General features: G+C 43.7%; 1 non-coding gene and 1 pseudogene across 1 annotated transcript; one reads left to right on the top strand and one right to left on the bottom strand.

Moving 5' to 3' along the window:
• The window catches only part of LOC103088045 (40S ribosomal protein S10-like), a 126495-nt pseudogene extending 107418 nt beyond the window's left edge, over nucleotides 1-19077 (bottom strand).
• On the top strand, nucleotides 13246-13318 carry TRNAG-CCC (transfer RNA glycine (anticodon CCC)). The gene has a single exon. It is a non-coding gene; the product is annotated as a tRNA-Gly (tRNA).
• Nucleotides 19078-23023: the final 3946 nt, after the last annotated feature.

Here is a 23023-nt window from a genome sequence, read left to right as displayed (position 1 = left end):
ATGTATCATATTTGCTTCCATAATTCATTTTTAAGCCCTGCATGTACATACTGCTTTATGATTAGAACATTCTTTTATGCAAGGTGTAAAAAGAGGAGAGGAAAAAGATAGCTAGAGGGCATAGCCTCACGGTTAGCCTGAGGAAAGCCTTGGAAAGTTCTAGCAACCACTAGAAGCAACCTTTTAATGGTTGAACTCAGTGAGCTCCTACTAAGGCACATTGTTTACCATGACAATTACATTGCAACCTGATCCTGTGGTTTCTACTGGGAAATTCCATCCTGTCTTTCTAAGTTTTATTTTCTTTTAAAATTACAAAAGTGAAACAAGAAAAATTGCTTTTCTCACATACTCGTTTTAATCCTTAACCTACTTAGCTTTGTGTCCTTCAAATGGCAAAGAGAATTAATAATATTGTAGGGTGTAAAAACCCAGGGCTGGGTTTTATATAAAGGGGAGGTATTAGCTCCAGGCTGAAGTCTCTTGCCTGATGCCAAAAGTGTGCGCTACTCTCCCCAGACAGGATGGCGCTGGATGCTGTTAGCCAGGTTATAAACACAGGAAACTCCACTGAGATTATCCCAAAGACATGCCCAACTATGTGACTGAGGAGGACAACTTTGTAATTGTGTAAACGGGCCTTAAACTTTGTGTGTGCCTTTGCAATATTTTTCGAAGTAATTTTCTTTTTTTTTTTTTTTTTTTGCGGTAAGCGGGCCTCTCCCTGTTGCGGCCTCTCCCATTGCGGAGCACAGGCTCCGGACGCGCAGGCTCAGCGGCCATGGCTCACGGGCCCATCCGCTCCGCGGCATGTGGGATCTTCCCGGACCAGGGCGCGAACCCGTGTCCCCTGCATCGGCAGGCGGACTCTCAACCACTGCGCCACCAGGGAAGCCCCGAAGTAATTTTCAATCTCAGGTTTTTAATATTATTACCCTTCTTAAGTAAGGCAACTTTATGTACCCAGGGGGGAACAACCTCCACAGAGTGATTTGAAATACCCTACCAGGCTTCACTTGCAGAAAAGGACACGGTTGCCTAGCCTCCTGCATCTGGCACAGCCCTTGCTTCCTCTTTCCCAGAAATTCCATGCCAGAGTCTCTTCACTGGGTCAGCTAGCAGAGTACATCAGTCACTGCTGATAAGAATTTACTGAACATCCCATGACTTGGCCAGTCTTTAGATCTTAACTTAAATATAACTTTCTTAGAAACACATTCCCTGACACTCCAGATTAGTTTATGCATTATCATGTTGGTGATTGTACTGTTAGGATTACTTGATTAAGGTCAGTTTCCAACCTCCCCACCCCCAGCTTTAAGCCCCCAGAACAGTGTTTATTTTGATTATCAAAGTATTCTCAATAACCAGCACATAACCCAATCCTTTCTAGGTATTTAATAAATACCTATTGAGTGGCTGGTTCAAAGAATCAATGAAATATATACATACTATTTAATGGTCTGCAATTAAAATTTTTTTTTCTGTTGGCATGGCTCCAGGTCCAATCCCTGAACACTCTGTCTTTGGAATCTCATCCATAAATCATAATTTTGAATACCATCTTCTGCATATAGGTGTTGACTCCAAAGTTCACATCTCTCACTCCAATTTCTCCCCCAACTCTAAATTCATATCATCACCTCCTTAGTAGACAATATATCTTTTTAGTTTTCCAAGAAGCATCTAAAAATATGCCTAAAGCAAAACTTTTGATTCCCATGAATTATCAAAACTACTTTTCTGAATTTCAACATTAAATGAATATGTGATAATATTAGGAAATTATTGTTCACTTCTTATGGATGATAACAGCATTATGGTTGTTAAAAAACAATGTGAAGTAGGGACTTCCCTGGTGGTGCAGTGGTTAAGAATACACCTGCCAATGCAGGGGACACAGGTTCGAGCCCTGGTCCAGGAAGATCCCACATGCCGCGGAGTAACTAAGCCCATGCACCACAACTACTGAGCCTGTGCTCTAAAGCCCGCGAGCCACAAATGCTGAAGCCTGCTCACCTAGAGCCAGTGCTCTGCAACAAGAGAAGTCACTTCAATAAGAAGCCAGTGCAGCACAACTAAGAGTAGCCCCCGCTCGCTGCAACTAGAGAAAGCGTGTGCGCAGCAACAAAGGCCCAACGCAGCCAAAAATAAAATAAATAATTTTTTAAAAAAATGATGTGAATAAGAGGAATTTTTAAAAAATGTTTATCAAGTACTTACTACACTGTAGGCACTGAGCTAGGCTCTAGGAAATCTCATAAATGATTCGACTGGGCTGGTGTTGCCCTAGGCTCTGCCCTCTGTCCTCTTCTCATCGCCTCACTCTCTCTGGGCACTTTACAGAGGCTTTAATTACCACCTTTGAATGTGAGGATCACAAAAATCCTATTTCTGATCCCAAAGACACCTCTTCTCCGATTATAGCCACTTTATTAACCCAGATTAAGACCAATAGGGAATGTCACAATTTAGTAAACTCAATATCTGGAGGCAATCCAATGGACTCCAGCTATGTCCTGGGAGCGTCTGCCCTGGGAATTTCAAGACCAGGATTTAAGGGAAATCTTCCAGCTTCCTGGGGACTGGTTTATGGGGAATCTTATAGCCTAGAAAAAAGAGTATGTTAACACCCCAATTATATCTCATATTTATATAGGAGCTTATAGTTTTTTTTTTAAGGGCTCTTACATTATCACCATGGTACAGATAAGAAAACTAGGGTTAAGGAAGCTAGCTAACTTGCCCAACTTCTAATATTAATATATGGTAGAATTCTAACTATATCCCAACTCAGCATCATCCCTCCTCTGCAACAGGGCATCAAGTAGCAAAATGATGCTCTAGGAAACAATGAGCCCTGAAGTCCTTAGAGTAAGTGGATAGCAGGATGGAAGAGGTATTTAAGGAAGATTAATATGTGATATACAGGATGGATGGAGGAAGAACTGAGGTTGGGAGACCGTGTAGAAACCACTGTGTGAGTGGAGATGAGGCCCTGGTTTAGAGAGATGAAGTAGAAATACAGAGGCATCGGGGTTTGATGCTAAATGAAATTAGAGCATGAAAGAAAAGGCTGATTTTAAAATGTCTTTAAAGCTTCAAACCATGGCAGTTAGAAGCAGAGGACTGGGAATGGGAGGAGTACTGGAGGAAGCTGCCAACTTTGATTCTGACATTGGGAAATGAGAGTGTGAGACCTGTGAGTATATCTGAACTTCTTACCTTTGTGGGGGGACTGGGTAAGAAATAACCCCAACTAGAGAGGTGGTCCAGGGAGAAAGATGAGAATGTCTTTTACGGAGGCTGTGGTGATGGGGCCAGGAGGGCAGGAACTATAATTTAACCCATGGGGTGTATATCTAAAATTTGAGTTGTGGTTAAAAAGTAAGAAGAGGCAGGAGCAGAGAAGGATATGGAAGAGTGGAGCAAAATAGGGGTCAGTGAAAGTAGACAGCAGTGGTTTGGAGGCAGGAAACAGAAGGTGATTTATGCAATCTTTGAAAGCAGGTCCAAGAGCTGGCATTTTGCATCCATTTGGAGTGAGACAAGCTAGGACCATAGAAAGGAGCCAGTTGGGAATGGACCAAGGGTGGATGCCCTTTAGGGAGCAGGGGCAAGGGGACTAGAACTAGATTGAGAAGTGGAGCTGGGACTTCCCTGATGGTCCAGTGGCTAAAACTCCATGCTCCCAATACAGGGGGCCCAGGTTTGGTCCCTGGTCAAGGAACTAGATCCTGCATACTGCAACTAAAGATACTGCACGCCGCAACTAAATATTCCTCAGGCTGCAACAAGGATCCCACACGCTGCAACTAAGACCCGGAACAGCCAAATAAATAGATTAAAAAAATAATAAAGTGTATTTAAAATTTTTTATTTATTTTTAATAAATTTACTTATTTATTTATTTTTGGCTGCATTGGGTCTCCATTGCTGCATGCAGGCTTTCTCTAGTTGCGTCGAGCAGGGGCTATTCTTCATTGTGGTGAGCAGGTTTCTCATTGCAGTGGCATCCCTTGTTGAGGAGCATGGGCTCTAGGTGCATGGACTCAGTAGTTGTGGCTCACGGGCTCTAGAGCACAGGCTCAGTAGTTGTGGTGCACAGGCTTAGCTGCTCCGCGGCATGTGGGATCTTCCCGGATCAGGGCTCGAACCCGTGTCCCCTGCACTGGCGGGAAGATTCTTAACCACTGCGCCACCAGAGAAGTCTTGAAAACTACTTTTAATTTTGCTTTCTTCGTAGTACAGTCCAGGCCCTGTAACAGTCTGTGGCCCAGAGGTTGGGGACCCCTGCCTCAGGCGACATTTTCAGTGTTTTTCTTTCCTTCCTTTCCTTCCTTCCTTTGACTCCTTCTCAGGAAGAGCCATATATCGTATCACGGGCCCTAGTCAGGACAAAAGTGACTTCTACAAGTTACATTAGGATCCCTGCTGTTCTCCAGCTCAATCCTCATTCTGGGTTCTTGCACACATATGGGATGAGAGAGGGCTTGAGAAATGGGATCTTTTTGAGAAGATATTCCAAACTTCCGGATGCACATTTTTCCAGAGTCCTGTACTCAGAATATGGGGTAGGGAAGGGGCCATTATGGTTCACTTCTTTAAAAAGCTTTGTGGCTTATCTCTCTCCTTGGGCAGTATCTGGTGTGTGTACAGACACAGTTTACATCCAGTCCCAGACTGACATGGTGATAGGAATGTTAAAAGAATCCTATGGGAAGGAACTGGCTTGCTCTTTGGTGTACTAGTTAGTGTTCACCACAGAAATGAAACCAATGGGATCAACAGCTAGATAGATACACAGGAAAATAGGGAGGTTGAGAGAGATTTATTTTGAAGAATCCATTCATGCAGTTGTGAGGCTGACAAGTCCAAAGTGTGTCAGGCAGACGAGCAGGCTGGGAACTCAGGCAAGGTGTCTATGCTGCCTGAGGCACAATTTCTTCTTCAGTAAACCTCAGCCTTTGCTCTTAAGGTGTTCCGACGGATCACACGAGGCCCATCCACATTATGGAGGGTAATCTGCTTTACTTAAAGTCTACTCATTGTTAAATGTTAATCACATCTACAAAAATACCTTCACAGCAACACATAGACTAATATTTGACTAAACGACTAGGTATCATAGCCTAGCGAAATCAACACATGTAATTATCCATCACACCGCATTCTCAGTAACGATCCCTCCAGAAGCTGTGACTTCCCTTCCTGAGTCAAGGAGAATGAGATATTGCCCTTTCCAGAATGCACAGAGGAAAAAACCAGCCGTGACAACATCTAGCCAGCAAAGAGGCATAGAAGGAGACAGTAGAAGGTCTCAAGAAAGACTTCGTTTGGGCTATAGGCCTGCAGCTTACCCATCACTTCCTACCACATTCCATTGACCATACCTCATAGCACTGAACCTGGGGAATATAGTTTAGCAGTGCTATGGAAAAGTGAGAAATAAGTTTGTGGCCAGTGTCTGCCCCAGAGTTAAAATTTCTAGCTTCAGGGACTCACTGGATGGTAGTTCTGTTAACCAAGATAAGCACACAGAAGAGAAGATGTGATGGAAAGATACTAAACCCAGTTTTTAGCATGTAGAGTCTTCAATGCCTGTGGAACATTCAGGCGAAGATGTTCTGTTGGCAGCCTGAAATGAAGGTCTGGAGATCAGGGAAGAGGTTGGCACTGGAGATCAAGAGTTGGAGAGTCTTTGGCTTGTGGGTATTATAACAAGAAAGTGAGAGAGAAGAAAGAGGATGAATCTGTAAAGAGACAAGTAAAGAAAAAGGGGCTGGTGAAAGAGGGTTTTAGGTTGAGAAGAAAGCAAAAAGGACAGGATCTCAAATGTGAAGGGAGGAGAGAATTTCAAAAGAGGGAGTGGTCAATAGTGTCATATGCATAGCAAAGTGAAGAGAATTTGGAAAATATTATTTGCACTTAGTTATTATTTTTTGTCTTCTACATTCAAAAATCCTCTCTCAGATTGTTCTCCTTTTGGAAAAGGAGATCAAACAGTTTACTGTAAGACATGAACATCTGGGTTCAAGATGGTAGATTAAGCACAAGTATTTATCTTCTTTCTCACCTAAGATACCATTAAAATGGCAGCAAAGGAATAAACAAAAGCATATAAATCCACAACAGAGAGAATAGGAGAGTCTTCAAAACTATTTCTAGGAAACAGAGAGTGGAGAGAGGACTGTTGATACAGAGCAAAGGAAGCCAAAACTAATACAGCCTGCCTGAATCCAGAAGAGGCTCCCAGCTGGGTGAAGCAAAGGAAAAGAAGAGTGGGAGAGAGGACAGGGGCCTAAAACAGGAAGTGTGAATAAAAGACAGACAGTGGAAGAGGAAAATGTGAGTATAAAAGGTGAGTCTAAAGGAGGAGGAGGCGGAGAATTCATTTCTATTTCTTTTTATTTATTTATTTATTCATTTTTGGCTGCATTGGGTGTTTGTTGCTGCACGCAGGCTTTCTCTAGTTGCAGCGAGTGGGGGCTTCTCCTTGCAGTGGCTTCTCGTTGCAGAGCATGGGCTCTAGGCGCTCAGGCTTCAGTAGTTGTGGCACACGGGCTCAGTAGTTGTGGCTCACACGCTCTAGAGCGCAGGCTCAGTAGTTGTAGCGCACGGGCCTAGTTGCTTCGCAGCATGTGGGATCCTCCCAGACCAGGGCTTGAACCCATGTCCCCTGCATTGGCAGGTGGATTCTTAACCACTACGCCACCAGGGAAGCCCCAAGAGAATTCATTTCTAATTGAAGCTCCTGAGTGTCTCCTGAATGTACAGGAGCTCTGACCACAGATCTCAAGAACAGAAGTACAATGGGCAGCACTGCTGAGTTGGGCCAGGAGCATTACTTCCCTGAGTTTTTTAACGCACGTGCTCTTTGTTGTTTTTCAGCTTAAAACCGACCCATAGATCAATCGTGGAAAATTGATTATGGTGACACAATAAAATGTAACGATATCAGTCTCGGCAAGAAAAAATTTGATGGAGGTCTGCTGTGGAAGAGGGGACACGCTCAATTACCTTATCACTGTCTTTCAAAACAGAAATTTGAGAGGCACAGTCTACGTTGACGGAAAAAGGAGTGTAGGTTGAGTTGGTGGTTTGAAGGTACAGGTGTGAGCGGTGGAGGTAGTGGTACTATAGCTGTGTCTGGAGGGGAAGCAGGTACGCAGGGTAGTGAGAAGTTAAATCCTCACCCATCATAACAGGAAGTTAACGCACAATGTTACAAGTTGTTAAATCAAGAAATATTTTTTTACAGAAATAAAAGTAACTGTTAGGAGAATTTAAAGCTCAAGTTTTCCAAGTGGTTTTCAAGACATGGTACCAAGAGAAAGGAGTATTAAGAAGGACGAAAGCTGCTTTTATGTCTTCTGTATTATTTGATCTTTTCAACCACGTGTGAAATTGGTTGAATGTTTTCATATATAAAAACATCTACACTGATATGGGAAGATCTCCAAGTAAAGTTTTTAAAAGTATGTCTCCAAATGATATATTCATTACCTTATCATTTAAATAACAAGGAACACAACACAAAATAGTTCCTTGTGTTCTGTGGGTGCATATCCTCATATGCAAATGCACAGAAAAAGGTGTAGAGGATTTCTACTGAGCTAATAGAAATGTTGCCCTCTAGCAGGAGGACAGAGTTGGGATAAAGGAGTGGGTGGTCCAAGAGGGGCAGGATCTCAGGGGCTTCCCTGCATAACTGGGTCTTCCCTGGTGGTGCAGTGGTTAAGAATCCGCCTGCCAATGCAGGAGACATGAGTTCAAGCCCTGGTCCGGGAAGACTCCACATGTGGAGCAACTAAGCCCGTGCACCACAACTACTGAGCCTGTGCTCTAGAGCCCGCACACCACAACTACTGAGCCCGTTGCCACAACTACTGAAGCCTGTGTGCCTAGAGCCTGTGCTCCACAACAAGAGAAGCCACCTCAAGGAGAAGCCCGCGCACTGCAACAAAGAGTGGGCCCTGCTCGCCACAACTAGAGAAAGCCCCCACACAGCAAGGAAGACCCAACACAGCCAAAAATAAAATAAATAAATAAATAACGCTGCATAACCCATGTGTGAAAAGTCAGTGTGTATATCATTGTATAGCACAGGGAACGTTACTCAATACTCTGTAATGGCCTCTATGGGAAAAGAATCTAAAAAAGAGTGGCTATATGTATATGCATAACAGATTCATTTTGCTGTACACCTGCAACTAACACAACATTGTAAATCAACTATACCCCAATAAAAAATTTTTAAAAAGTCAGTGTGAATTTGTGCAACACTGTGGTCCTGGTCAAGGGATGCTTAGCCTTCTCTGTACTGTTTTTTTTGTTTTGTTTTTTAACAACAAAAGCATATTGCTTTTGCAATAAAAATAAACTTAAAAAAATGGTGGCTGACTGTCATTCAATGTGTTTTCTCTCCCATGAGCATTTTATTTTCATTAGGGGACAAGACCTTAACTCCAAAGAATGAATCTCTAATGAAGCTGTTCAGAGATCAGAGTAGGTTAAAGAAGAAACCATGTGGATCAGGAGGGATTCCCAGAGTTCTGGAAGCTTCCCCATAAGGGTAGTTGTCAGTTCCGCATGTGAATGACTGTGTGGTCAATAAGCTTTCCTGATGTCTGATGCTTTCCACAAATTAAGTTAGACAATTCCTCTGACGCAGGAGGACCAGCTCCATAATAGAATCCTTGTGACTTCCTGATTCCTTAATGATTCAAAATAAACAAACAAAATATGGCAAATCCATCATATCCCAGTTCCCCCCAGATACCCTCACTGGTTATCCGACTTTGTGGGTCATCTTCTAAAGAAGTTCCCTGGGCAGCCTCTTTTGAAGTTAGGAGGGAGCATATTGTTTGGATATGAGTTGAGGGGAGGTTCTGGGAAGACGAAAGAGAAAAATGTAGTAAGCAATTAATTATATTCTTGGTTTAGCCCCCTCTATAGAAGCCATAGTCAAAAGCAAATATCTCTGTTTCCAGTTTTTACCGTGAAGAGTACCAAATCTCTGGAGAGGACACACATCTCTTAGATTTACAAAACATTAAAGAAACAAGGTTGGGAGTTTGGGTCGTAAGTCACAGTGGTCACTTCAAGATGTAATTCTTAAAATCCCCATCTCTCAGCATTAGCCACAGTCGAGACTTGCTACAAACCAGATTCAAAAGAAATGTATTCTGACAATTCTATGACAACTATACTATATATTTTGCTGCACTGGAAATTAAGGCAGAAAAAAATTATGATTATATTTTTTAAAAGGAATCCTTATCTTTTGAAGCATTATACTGAAATTTGAATGTATTAAATGATCTGCTATCTAGAGTTTGCTTTTAAGCAATCCAGTTTGTGGGAGAGGGTGGCAATGGAAGTAAAAATGAAACAAGCTTGTCCATGAGCAGATAATTGTTGAAGTTGAAAGATGGGTACATGGAGGTTAATTATTCTATTCTTTTTACTTGTGTATGTATATATATATATACATACATATATTTATTATATATATATTTATATATATATGTATGTATTTATATATATATTTATTTATATATATTTATTTATATATATATTTATTTATATACATTTATTTATATACACATATATATGTATGTACATATATACATATATATGTGTGTATATATATATATATATATATATATATATATGAAATTTTCTATAATAAATGTTTTTAAAAAAAAAAATTAAAAAAGGGCTTCCCCGGTGAGGCAGTGGTTGAGTCCGCCTGCCGAAACAGGGGGCGCGGGTTCGTGCCCCGGTTCGGGAAGATCCCACATGCCGCGGAGCGGCTGGGCCCGTGAGCCATGGCCGCTGAGCCTGCGCGTCCGGAGCCTGTGCTCCACAACGGGAGAGGCCACAACAGTGAGCGGCCCGCATACCACACACACACACAAAAAAACTAAAAAAAGAAAAGAAAGAGAGAAAAAAGAAATTAAGACAGGCTCCCACAGCAGGGCTTTAAAGAAATAGGAGCCTTAAGCATACACGGACAAAATGGAGTTGGAGGGGGATATTGCTTGACACAAGCTGTCTTCATTTTACAAAGAAATTGGTATGATCACAGGATATTACAGAATAATAGGACTAGAAGATATTTCAAGTCTTTTTCACAGCTAAGGAAACTGAAGTTCAGGCTGAAGAACTCGTTAAAATTACGTAGTTATTTCCAAGGACAGACTCGGAGCATTGACGGTATAAAGGGAGGAAAAACGTCCTTCTACCCTCTTAGGTTTTGTAGCAGGGACTAAAAATTAAACCAACATAAGACAGATTAACAGGAGAAAAGCATACAAATTTTGTTGAACATTTTTACGTGTATGCAGTCGTCTTCAGAACAAAAATAAAGACACGAAGAATTAGGCCAAAAAGCTTATATACCATTTTATGTGAAGAACTATAAATTTTGAGAATTTGACAAGACAAAGGGGCTTGAGCTGGGAGGCAGTAAATTGTGAGACAGTGACTAGGAAACATATGGGGAAAACTAATGGAAGATCAGGGTTATTTTAGTAGGTTTGTTTGGACGGGTCCTTTTAGGCGCTGACTCCCAGTCTCTGGTGATAAGAATGTTCTTCTCTTCCTGGTGCATGGAGGGCATCTTTCTCATGGGAAATTTTATGACCGGCTTTTAGGTAGAAAGGGGGAGGTCATAGAGGCCTTCCTGCATCTGCTGTTTCTCAGATGCCTTCGGCTCAAAATAGTAATCAATACGCCAACGGGCATATTTTGGGTGACATGTTCTGAAGCCCCTCTTCAATGGCAAACTTTCACTGATTTATTTATTCAGTCAATAAATGCAAATAGAGCACTTACCGTGTATCCAGTACTGTGCTAGACTCTCAATAAATGCAAGTGTAAGTGTCCATGCAGGCATTCCTAATTCATCCCCACACTTTTTTCTGTCTTAAAACTCTATTCAACACAGTGTTCCAGGCTGTCTTTGGAAATGAATCCTATCTGTGGTCCCCAGACATAGGTGTTTGCTTTAAATTGTTCTCCTCTAGGGCTTCCCTGGTGGTGCAGTGGTTAAGAATTCACCTGCCAATGTAGAGGACACGGGTTCGAGACCTGGTCCGGGAAGATCCCACATGCTGTGGAGCAACTAAACCTGTGCGCCACAACTACTGAGCCTGCGCTCTAGAGCCCGTGAGCCACAGCTACTGAGCCCATGTGCCACAACTACTGAAGCCCGGGAGCCTAGAGCCCCTGCTCTGCAACAAGGGAAGCCACCGCAATGAGAAGCCCGCGCAGCACAATGAAGAGGAGCCCCCGCTCGCCGCAACTAGAGAAAGCCCACGCACAGCAACGAAGACCCAACACAGCTAAAAATAAAATAATTAATTAAAAAAATTTTTTTTAATTGTTCTCCTCTAATTTGTTTAAAATGAAGTAAAAATTGTTGGGCCGGGCACTTTAAATATTCCAAGGGAAGCACCTCCACAATGACCCACAACACAGATGTAGCTCTTACGGGGCTGCTGGTACTCACATTCATGGTCCAGCTGCCATGAGTGGGCAGGATGGCACCTCTTTATATAACCATCTTAGAAGTCGCGATGTTTGCTCTCACATTTACTTCTCTAAGACCCCACAGCTCAGTTGGCCAGGGTGAAGGTATGCCCACACCCCAGGTCAAAACTCTGTCCCCCTGAACCCAGATGACGGCAACTCAGCTTGCCCATTAACATGGTTGTCTGGGTCATTACAAGGTCCCCTGCTCAGTTTATGGAATAAGAAATCAGGTAAACAAAGAATCAGTGTGGGCAATCAAGCATTAAAGCAGCTTACAACTCAGACAGAGAAAAGTGGCTCAGGAGGAAGTAGGGAAGGAGTGTCCAGAATTAATGACCATTTTATGGTGAACTTGCTACCAAATGTGACACTATCCCAACAGTCTGCTTGTTACCTTGGCTATGGGAATATCCCTGAGGTCTCTTTCAAGCATTCAGTCATTCAACAAACACTGTCTGACTACTTATGATATGTCAGGCCCTCTTCTAAGCCCTGGAGAAAAAGATATAAGAAAGTCCATGCCCTTGGGAAACCTGCAGTCTGAAATGTGGATAGAGACACAATAAATAAAAGCACACAGAATAGGGTTTCAGACTATTAGAGAAGTAAGCCTGAAACTAGAAATTTTCAACCAAAGAAACCGTATTGGAGACCAGGATAGGCTACATAATTTGCAGAGCTCAGTGCAAAATAAAAATGCTGAGTTCCTTATTTAAAAGTTGTTAAGAATTTCAAGACAGCAGCAACAGAGCATGAAACCAAGCATGGGGCCTTTCTAAGTGAAGGATCCTGTGTAACTATACAGATTGCATGCTCATCCGATTGGCCCTGTTGCAGATTCTGGTCTCAGAAAGATAAGGACCAGCCCTGAGAATACCCAGCTCAATATTTATGAAAGGATAAGTGGTCAGATAATTCAGAATAACCCTTTTGCTTTTCCTGCACTGAGGATAACTATTACTATGAGACTGAGCATCATGGTGATCCGGCAGGCAGACTGCAGAGATTCTGTGTGTCTCAATCCTATTTCTATAGCACGTCTATAGATGTGGTGGGTCCTCACCCACATCTGCCTGCACAGCTCCTCAGGATGCACAGACAAGCATTTCCAAGAGAGCTGACTCTGTGTCTGGCTTTGGAGACTTGTTAGCTAGCTGAGATCAGTCTTTAGTGATAATTGAGTGCAGACACCCCGGTTTCCGATGCAGGTGCACCCATTTGGAGGGGGAGAAATAGGTGTTTGAGAGGCAGCAAATTATCCTTCTCGCACCTGATACACACTGTACAAATAAACAATACCAGCTGGTTCCTGAAAATGCATGACTTGGTCCACTGGGAAGCCAAGAGCAGAAAATGTTCTTGAATATGCTAACACCTCTAACAAGAGTGAAGAGTGCTTAATTAAAGAAGTAATTAGCTTTGTACACAAGAAGGAACAAACGGATGAAAGTATACACAACACACATAGATATCAATAACTTTTAAGAGCTTGGAGTTTGAAAGGGAATGGTATTTGCTGGTTTGTAGGGAGAAACTCAATGTTCCCCACCTTCTTACCCACCCCAAGGGGGGTAGAGAGTTTTCTGTGGGTCAAAGTCAAGGACATAATTGGGCCATGGTGCAAAGGGGTGGAACTTTTGATATAATCAACAAAGGTTAAAAACTCTGCCTTGCCCCATCATTAAAAAGTCTAGGGATGGGACTTCCCTGGTAGTCCAGTGGTTAAGACTCTGCGCTCCCAATGCAGGGGGCCCAGGATCGATCCCTGGTCAGGGAATTAGATCCTGCATGGCACAACTAAAGATCCTGCATGGCACAACTAAAAATCCCGCATGCCGCAACAAAGATCCCGCACACAGCAACGAATATCCTGCATGCCACAACTGAGACCCAGCACAGCCAAATAAATAAATATTTTGTAAAGTCTACAAATAATAAATGCTACAGAGGGTGTGAAGAAAAGGGAACCCTCCTACGCTGTTGGTGGGAATGTAAATTGGTACAGCCACTGTGGACAACAGTATGGAGGTTCCTTAAAAAACTAAAAATAGAGCTACCATACAATCCAGCAATCCCTGGGCATACATCCAGAGAAAATTCTAATTAGAAAAGATACATGCACTGCAATGGTCATAGCAGCACTATTTACATTTGGGAAGCAACCCAAATGTCCATCAACAGATGAATGGATAAAGAAGATGCAATATAGGGACTTCCCTTGTGGTCCAGTGGTTGAGAACCCGCCTTCCAATGCAGGGACCGTGAGTTCTGATCCCTGGTCAGGGAACTAAGATCCCACATGTTGTGGGGCAACTAAGCCCGCGCACCACATCTAGAAAGAAGCCCGCGTGCCACAACTAGAGAGCAGCTTGCAAACCACAACTAAGACCCAATGCAGCCAAATAAATAAATATTTTGCAGCAACATGGATGGACCTAAAGATTATCAAACTAAGTGAAGTAAGTCAGACAAAGACAAATATCATGTGATATCACTTATATGTGAAATCTAAAATATGATATAAATGAACTTATTTACAAAACAGAAACAGACTCACAGAAAACAAACTTATGGTTATAAAAGGGAAAAGGGGGTGGGGGAGAGATAAATCAGGAGTTTGGGATCAGCAGAGACAAACTACTATATCTATAAACAACAAGGTTCTACTGTGTAGCACAGGGAACTATATTCAATATCTTGTAATAAACCATAATGGAAAAAGATATGGAAAACAAAACAAAAAACTCTGCCTTGCCAATGGCTGGTCTCTTGGATTTCTATCTCTTTTTATTGTTGTCTCTCTTGGACTCTTCTTCTTATCTTTGCTGCCGGTGTGGTAAAAGAGACTTGGGAGTGACCATTTGCTTGGGAGGGATGCCCATCCTAGTGAGGACCAGAGGGTGGGTGGCCAAGGCCAGCTCTGCTCCAGTTCCCCTAGAGAAATGCTCTCTTTCCTTTGTTCTTTCCTTTGGGGGTGCCCTTCCGGCCTCCCCTCCTGATGGATGTGGTAATATCTAAAAGCCAGGATGCAGGGGGTAGGCCTAGTGGAAAGAAACTAAACCTGCTTTTGTTCTAGGTCTTTGCCAGAGGTATAGAAGGACAGCCTTGACCCACATGTGGTTGAGCCCAGCTAACAGGGCTAAAGGGTTTGAGGTCATAAATCTGACTTTTGCATAGAAGGTCCCTTCCACATAGCTCCTTCATGATTCTCTGATTTAGCTCTCACATGGAGCAAATCCCAGATTTCTAGCACTTTATGACTTATCTTAATTCAATTAAATCCAATGAGCACTTAGGAGCCTAATATGGGCAAGACTCTCTCAAAATCAGAAACAAATTTTTATTATAGCTTGTGAAGAAACGAGTTTATTTTGACATGTTTATGACAGTTACTGATGACTTGGCATTGCACATGATGTGGTCCGCACCAAGTTGGTCCCAGTCCTTTAAAAAGCAAATGTTTAGAGCTTCCCTGGTGGTACAGTGGTTAAGAATCTGCCTGCCAATGCAGGGCACACAGCTTCAAGCCCTGGTCTGGGAATATCTCACATGCCGCGGAGCAACTAAGCCCATGTGCCACAACTACTGAGCCTGTGCTCTAGGGCCCGCAAGCCACAACTACTGAGCCCACGTGCCACAGCTACTGAAGCCCATGTGCCTAGAGCCCATGGTCCGCAACAAGAGAAGCCACTGCAACGAGATGCCCTCTCATCACAATGAAGAGTAGCCCCCGCTTGCCGCAACTAGAGAAAGCCCGCGCGCAGCAATGAAGACCCAAAGCAGCCAAAATAAATAAATTTTCAAAAAGCAAACGTTTAATTTTGGAATGACTAAGACCACCAGAGGCAGGCAGTCTGCGTGAAAACTGGCCAGCTAAGTTGAAGGGGGAGTCAAAAAGCTTTTAATTAAAACTGCTGAACAAAGTTCCCTCTCTGGCCTTCCTAGCCCTTACTCAAGGCCCTGCCTTCCTCTTCCCTGTGATTCTCAGCAAAGGCCTGTGGTATGTGCACAGCGTGCTACCCATGGAGGCCACAGATCCTGTTAAGCATTTTTATTCCTATTCAGTTCAGTCTTCTCCCAGGACCTGACCTCTAACTATTTACACTGTACACTTTGAAAGTCTTGATCTATTGCCAAAACTTAAAATAATGCTCTACACTCTTAACCTTTTCACTCACTACCTCCTCTCCTTCCTGGCTGCAACTGAAAACTTGGATTTCCCTGGAGGACTCTTGTGTCTTGCAGCCCTCGCAAGTGGAGACAGCTCATCTGTGCACACATGCTCTATCTGATGGCCAGAGGTAGTTTCTCCTGGCTTTAGGCTTCTGCCACATTTTGCTCTTACACATTTTTTCAAAAGCCCTCCCTTTGAGAAATTCATATCAATCAGCTTCCCAGCTCTACTGGTTTCCTATGACTGCTGTAACAAACTACCACAAACTAAGGGGCATAAAACATCACAAATTTATTGTCTTAGCATAAACAGAACTCCAAAATGGATTTCACCCGGCTGAATCAAGGTGTCAGCAGGTCTTCATACCCTCTGGAGGCTCCAGGAGAGAATCTATTCCCTTGCCTTTTCCACCTTCTATTGGCTGCTTGCATTTCTTGGTTTGTGACCCCCTTCCTCCACCTTCAAAGCTGGCAATCGCATCACTCAAACCTCTGCTTCCACAGTCTTCACATCTCTTCTGCTGACCCCAGCTTCTTTTTCTCTTTTAAGGACACTTGCAATTACACTGATCCTATCTGGATAATTCACGATGCTCTCCCCATCTCAAAATCCTTAAGTTAATCACATCTGCAAAATCCCTTTTGCTATGTAAGGTAACAGATTTATAGGTTCTAAGGATGAGGACATGGACATGTTATTCCCCTTCTCTCCACCCCTATACTTCCCACCCCCAGAAAGCCCAGGCATTCCCCTAGTCCCCTTATATCAGCTCCTCTAATGCAGAGATCTCTATCTTCAACCCTCCCATCGTCCTCAATGATGTCTAGCCTTGATCTCTTGGTTCCTCTTTGTGCCCTTCACCTTATCCCTCTAGGTCTCTTTTTTTGGCAACCCTGGGCCTTGTCATCACTCGTATTTGTACCTCCTCAAGTGCTTCAGAAATCCTACTCAGGTGGTGGCACAGCGGTTGAGAATCCGCCTGCCAATGCAGGGGACATGGGTTCGATCCCTGGTCCGGGACAATCCCACATGCCGTGGAGCAACTAAGCCCGTGCGCCACAACTACAGAGCCTGCACTCTAGAGCCCGTGAGCCACACCTACTGAAGCCCGCATGCTACAACTACTGAAGCCCACATGCCTAGAGCCCGTGCTCCGCAACAAGAGAAGCCACCGCAATGAGAAGCCCGCGCACCGCAACAAAGAGTAGCCCCCGCTCACCGCAACTAGAGGAAGCCTGTGCGCAGCACCACGACCCAATGCGGCCAAAAATAAATAAATAAAATAAATAAATATTTTTTTAAAAAAAGAAACAAATCCTACTCAGACCAAGGTCTCCGCTTCTTCCCTCTAAACGTGCTCTTTGACTTCACTAAGACCTGAGTCCCCAAATTCTGATCTGTAAACAACCCACTCTCTAGTTAATCTCTTCTGTGACATGTTTATCAACAACTCCATTTCCTGTGCCTCTTTGGCATCTTTTCCATCCTTCCTTAGTGACCCAGGCCCTGGCAGAATCTGACCACGAGGGTTTCAGGGTCATGTGGGAAAGAATCCTATCGCTACACTGCCTGGTGTCCCTACAAGCTGGTCCATCCAAGATGCTCCACAGGGCTTTCTCTTGCCTCTGGTGAGCTCCCTCTCACAGGCTCCATGTTGAAAATTCCAAACACAGACTTCTCCTCAAACCTCCCACACAACCTCCACATCCCTCACCCTTGGCGTGGGATGTGTTCTCAGAATCCAAAGAGAAAATAGAGGCCACACAAGTCAGAACCTCCTGCCTTTGCTGATCCACCGAAAATGCATCTCTTCTCACCTCTTCTGGTTAGAGGGAAAGGGGTCCTTCCTCTTTCAAAGGCCAAGCCCTCTCCTGTGTGCTAAATCCCCTCTCCATCAATTTCCTCCTCTGTTAGACAAACAGTCTTCCTCCAATCACTCTTCTTCTTCATAAACACATTCACATTTTTCTAGTCTAAGCATCATCCTTCCCTTCACACTCGCCTACCCTCAAGAGACTCATCAAATCTCTCTCTCCCTACAAAGTTGGTACAGGGATAAACTGCAGGACATCACCGAGCCTGAAAAAAGCTTACTCCTTCAGTATGAAATGAGGTGAACTCAGCCACCTCTAGAATGATCCAAAAGTAGGAGAGGATATAGGTTTGGGGCCTAAACCTTATACAGGATAGTAGTGGGGTTGTCCTTGCAAAAAGAACACAAAATTAGGTACAAACATACAAGGCCTTGGAAGGGACAGGCAAAAGTAATGGGTCTTGAAGCTCAGTTCTTATAAGTTTCACAGCAGATCTGCCCCTGCCCAGGGGACAGTGTGGAGCCACTCCAGTAATTGAGAATGTCGCTGAGAAAGCACACATCTAGCAACTGCATTATGCTCTTTGAGAAAAGTGCTTCCCAGAGGTTAGTAAGCATATCATTGCTAGTATTCAAGATTTGGGGGGAATAACAGATAATCAATTTTTTTGTCACAGCTACGTCTTTAGTTTTACAGTTGCCTTCTATTTGTGGCAAGGGATACTGGCTTTCCATTTATGCTCATAACATAACATTTTCTTTTAAAATAAATCTTTATTCTTAATTTTTAAGTAAGTTAATTTTTTGAAATTAAGCTAAAGATAGTACACACTGGAGGCATATGGATATGGCAAATATTATGAAAATAGTATGAGAACGATCATGTTTGGGAAACACTGAAGCAAAAGAAATGGGATGGTTTCTCTAAGAGAAAAATCCAGAGAAATAAAATCTGTCAGTATGAGTCTACTGCTGCTCAAAGGAGACAGAACCACAACCAATAAACACGAGCACCTGTTGGTACATGCCTGGTGGAGATGGATGCACTAGGTATGACAGATTGAGGACACCAGTCATATTATCTAGATGAGTCCTCTCACTCTGAGTTCACACTTCCTGGTAACATTTTGATTATAGTTAGGCTTTGCCAGCAAGCTATAGCTCTCTCATCTGTAAACTATGAATATCTGGATTTCTCAGTAGTCTATTACTCAGTACCAATTAATCAATCAACATTCGGTTTTCAAACATAAGCTCTCATGGACTTGGAGCCCTGTGTTGGCAAACTCTGCTTCTGAGCCTGCCAGACTGAGGACTGGAGATAAGTTGGTCAAGGTGATGTCACCTGTATACTTGTCTAGGTGGCCAGCCCCCACAGCTCCTTCCTCCAGTGGCAACTGACCTGCTGCACGGCTTTTACATCAAACCGCTGCCTCATTTGCTCCTCAGCATTTACAGTCAGCCTCTGGCCCTGCTGTTCACCTAGTCTGCCCTCAGGATGTACACCCATGGCCTTCTTATCTGATTTGGGCTTCAATTTAGAGCGCATCTTCATTGGCCTCCTTCTGAATGCTTTTGAGCCTTCAGTGTCTATCATCTACTTTCATGGTTCGCTGTCAAATATTTTAAAAACTATTTCCTTAGAGTCACAGATGTAGAAAACAAACTTATGGTCACCAGGGAGGAAAAGGGGGGGAGGGATAAATTGGGAGACTGGGATTGACATATACATACTACTATATATAAAATAGATAACTAATAAGGCCCTACTGTATAGCACAGGGAACTCTACTCAATACTCTGTAATGACCTAATATGGGGAAAGAATCTAAAAGGAGTGGATATATGTATAACAGATTAATTTTGCTATATACCTGAAACTAACACAATATTATAAATCAACTATACTCCAATAAAAAATTTTTTTAATAAAATTAATTTAAAAAATAAAGGCTATTTCCCAGCCAGACCCCACTCTTGCTTTGCCCCTTAAACATGGATATCTCCAAGGCAAAGAGCAGGGGACTGGGGTCAGACCACTTGCGCCACTTGAGCTCTAATCTATTTATCAATTATGTGAATTTAAGCAAATCACTCTAAATCTCTCTAAACTCAGATTTTTCTTCTGAAAAACAATAATAACAATAGTATCTTCTAAATAAAATTTGCTGTCAGCTTTTTTTTTTTTTTTTTGGTGGCTGGTGGGATCTTAGTTCCCCGACCAGGGATTGAACCCAGGCCCACGGCAGTGGAAGCACCGAGTCCTAATACTGGACCACCAGGGAACTCCCTGCTGTCAGCTTCAAATGAGATAATCCATATAAAGTGTAGTGCTTGGTGTGTGATGAACACTCAGGAAGTGATAGACACCTTTTTCTCAGCCACATCCATGGCTTCCAGCCTTGAGCTTTCTCCCAAGCACCAAATTGATATTTTAACTACCTGCTAAGTTCTTTTCCATTCTAATTTATCTTCCACAATACTATAGAGTTTTATCTTTCTTTTAAAAATAATCTATGTCATCACTTGTCCAGTTACCATGTGATCAACTCCACGCCTTTCACATCCTGGCTACAGCTCACCTCCTCACCCCCCTACCACCACACGGAGGGACATCGTACCTCCTGCACCGAGGCTGAGACAAATGCTTTGCTCTCTCTCAAGTGTCCTGCGCTCGTCTGAGCCTTCTGTTCCCTCAGCGTACACACTCTCCTGGCAAACTCCTACCCAGGGCTCAGCTCAAACTTCCCTTCTGCTGTGACATCTCCTCTGGATGAGAACACTATCAATTTCCTATGACAGTGCTGATCATGTTGCACTGACACTATCTGGGTCTGTCTCCTTCACTTGACTGTGAGCCCCCCGAGGGTGAGCATCCTACTGCTTGCATATTGTTTTCCTAGCTCCATACCTGTCATAGTAGAAACAGGAGGTAGGCGGGCACTGAGAAGGCGACCAGCAGCAGCTACCACTGGTGGAGGAATTGCCGAGCTCCACACACTAGGCTTAGCATCCTACAGCTATTGCTTCATTCAGTCCACCTTTATAATCATTCCTTGTTCCATCTTCTGTAACATTTGCCTGAGAAATCTCCATCTCTGGTAGTATTAGCTTGCTGGGGCTGCCGCAACAAAATTCCACAGACTTGGGGTCTTGAGCACCAGAAATTTCATTTTCCTCAGAGTTCTGGAGACCAGAAGTCCATGATCAAAGTGCCGTCAGGGTTGGTGTCTGGTGAGAGCTCTCTTTCTGGTTTGCAGACAGCCACCTTCTCCCTATCCTCACTCGGCCTTTCTTCTGTGCACACGTGGAAACTGAGAGCTTTCTGGTCTCTCTTCCTCCTCTTATGAGGACATCAGCTCTATGGGATTAAAGCCCCACCCTTATGACCTTATTTAACGTGTATTACCTCCTTATAGGTTCTGTCTCCAAATACGGTTACCTTGGGGGTAAGGGCTTCAACATATAAACTTGGGAAGGACACAGTTCAGTCCATAACATTGGTTAAATCAAACTTACTCCCTACTCATGCTTACAGCCAAGCAGTCACACAGGTGAAGAAATACCATACAACAATGCCAGTTAGGGACTTCCCTGGTGGTACAGTGGTTAAGAATCCACCTGCCAATGCAGGGGACATGGGTTCGAGCCCTGGTCTGGGAAGATCCCACATGCCACAGAGCAACTAAGCCCGTGCGTCATAGCTACTGAGCCTGCGCTCTAGAGCCTGTGAGCCACAACTACTGAACCCGTGTGCCACAACTACTGAAGCCCTCATGCCTAGAGCCCGTGCTCCGCAACAAGAGAAGCCACCGCAATGAGAAGCCCACGCACCACAACAAAGAGTAGCCCCTGCTCACCACAACTAGAGAAAGCCCGCACACAGCAACGAGGACCCAACACAGCCAAAAATAAATAAATTCAATTAATTAAAAAAAATGCCAGTTAGTCTCACTTTAAATTCAGAATCTCATACCTAGAGTGAGTCCCTCTGACAAGTCTATACACATTCCTTGTCCATCCACTCACCCACTCCCTAAGAGGACTATTTCATACCTTCTCCTCTGTCTTCAAATCCAACATGTCCTCCTGTCTCCTCACCCTCCTAACCCTGCTTCCCATTTCACTGAGAAAATCAAGCACCTTTCTGCATCTGTTCCTGTAGGCCTGCGTTTCCTCCTACAACACTGGGTGAATCATCCTGAATGTGAAGGACCAGGATGCCACACTGAGACCAACGTCTCAGTTGTGCATGGATTTCATCTCCCTCAGGAGCTCTGCAAGAATCCTGTTTCCTACCACATCAATGTCTCCCTTTCTATTTGATGACTTCCTTCAGCAGAAAATTTGAAGCATATGACACACAGTATCTCCCAGCTGAAGACAACAGTACGGACAACAACAGAAACCTTCCTAGAGCCCACCTTTTCTGGCTGCTGCTTCATTTTGCTTTGTAGAAAAATTCCTTGAAAGAATGATGATGGGACTTTCTGTCTCCCCTTCTTAACCACCCATTCTCTCTGGAACCCACACCAATGAGGTGGTCATCTCCCCACTTTCCCAGAAACATTTTCCTTGAGGTCACCAATGGCCTCCTGGTTGCTAAACCAAAGAGCAGTTCTCAGTCCTCATCTTACTCAACCCATGAGAAGCCATTGACAGGGTTTATCACTCCCTCCTTCTTGAAATGCTGTCACCCTTGATTTCCAGGACAACTTGATCCTCTGCTCTTAGTGGACCCCATCCTCAGACTCATTTGCTGGATCTCCCCTCTTTCATTCCTTTATTGTATGAAGCCTCAGGGCTCTGGCCTCAGACCTCTTTCTTCTCTACAGTCACTCTCTAGATGCCAGGATCTTCACATTAACTATCATCTTTATCCTAAAGACTCACCAGTTTACAGCTCTAGCCCAGACACCTCTCTCCTAAACTCTTCTTATATGTTCAACAGACCCCTCCAAATCAACATATCCAGAACAGAACTTTTAGTTTTCTTTCCCAAAATTGTCCTTCCTTTAGTGCTCCCCATTGTAATAAATTGCATCATGATTCACATAGTTTTTCAGGCCCCAAAACTTGACATCATTCTTGACTCCTTAACATCTCATATCCAATCTACCAGCAAGTCATGTAGAGTTGAACTAGGAAACAGATCAAAGATTTACCGGTTCCTATCCTCTCTCCTGCTGCCAACTGGGTCCTTGCCATGAGGACTTCTCTCTTGAATTATTGCAACAGACTCTTACTATACAACTTGTCTCCCTACTTCTATTCTTGCATCATTACCTTCTATTCTTCACACAGCAGCCAGGGTGAGCCTTTAAAAAGTAATCAGGGGCTTCCCTGGTGGCGCAGTGCTTGAGAGTCCGCCTGCCGATGCAGGGGACACGGGTTCGTGCCTCGGTCCGGGAGGATCCCACGTGCCGCGGAGCGGCTGGGCCCGTGAGCCATGGCCACTGAGCCTGCGCGTCCGGAGCCTGTGCTCCGCAAATGGG

The sequence above is a fragment of the Lipotes vexillifer genome, unplaced genomic scaffold (genome assembly GCF_000442215.2).
Source record: "Lipotes vexillifer unplaced genomic scaffold, Lipotes_vexillifer_v1.1 scaffold602, whole genome shotgun sequence".
Classification (NCBI taxonomy): Eukaryota; Metazoa; Chordata; class Mammalia; order Artiodactyla; family Lipotidae; genus Lipotes; species Lipotes vexillifer.
Note: the sequence above shows the minus strand (reverse complement) of the source record. Positions and strands in the feature narration are given on the sequence as shown.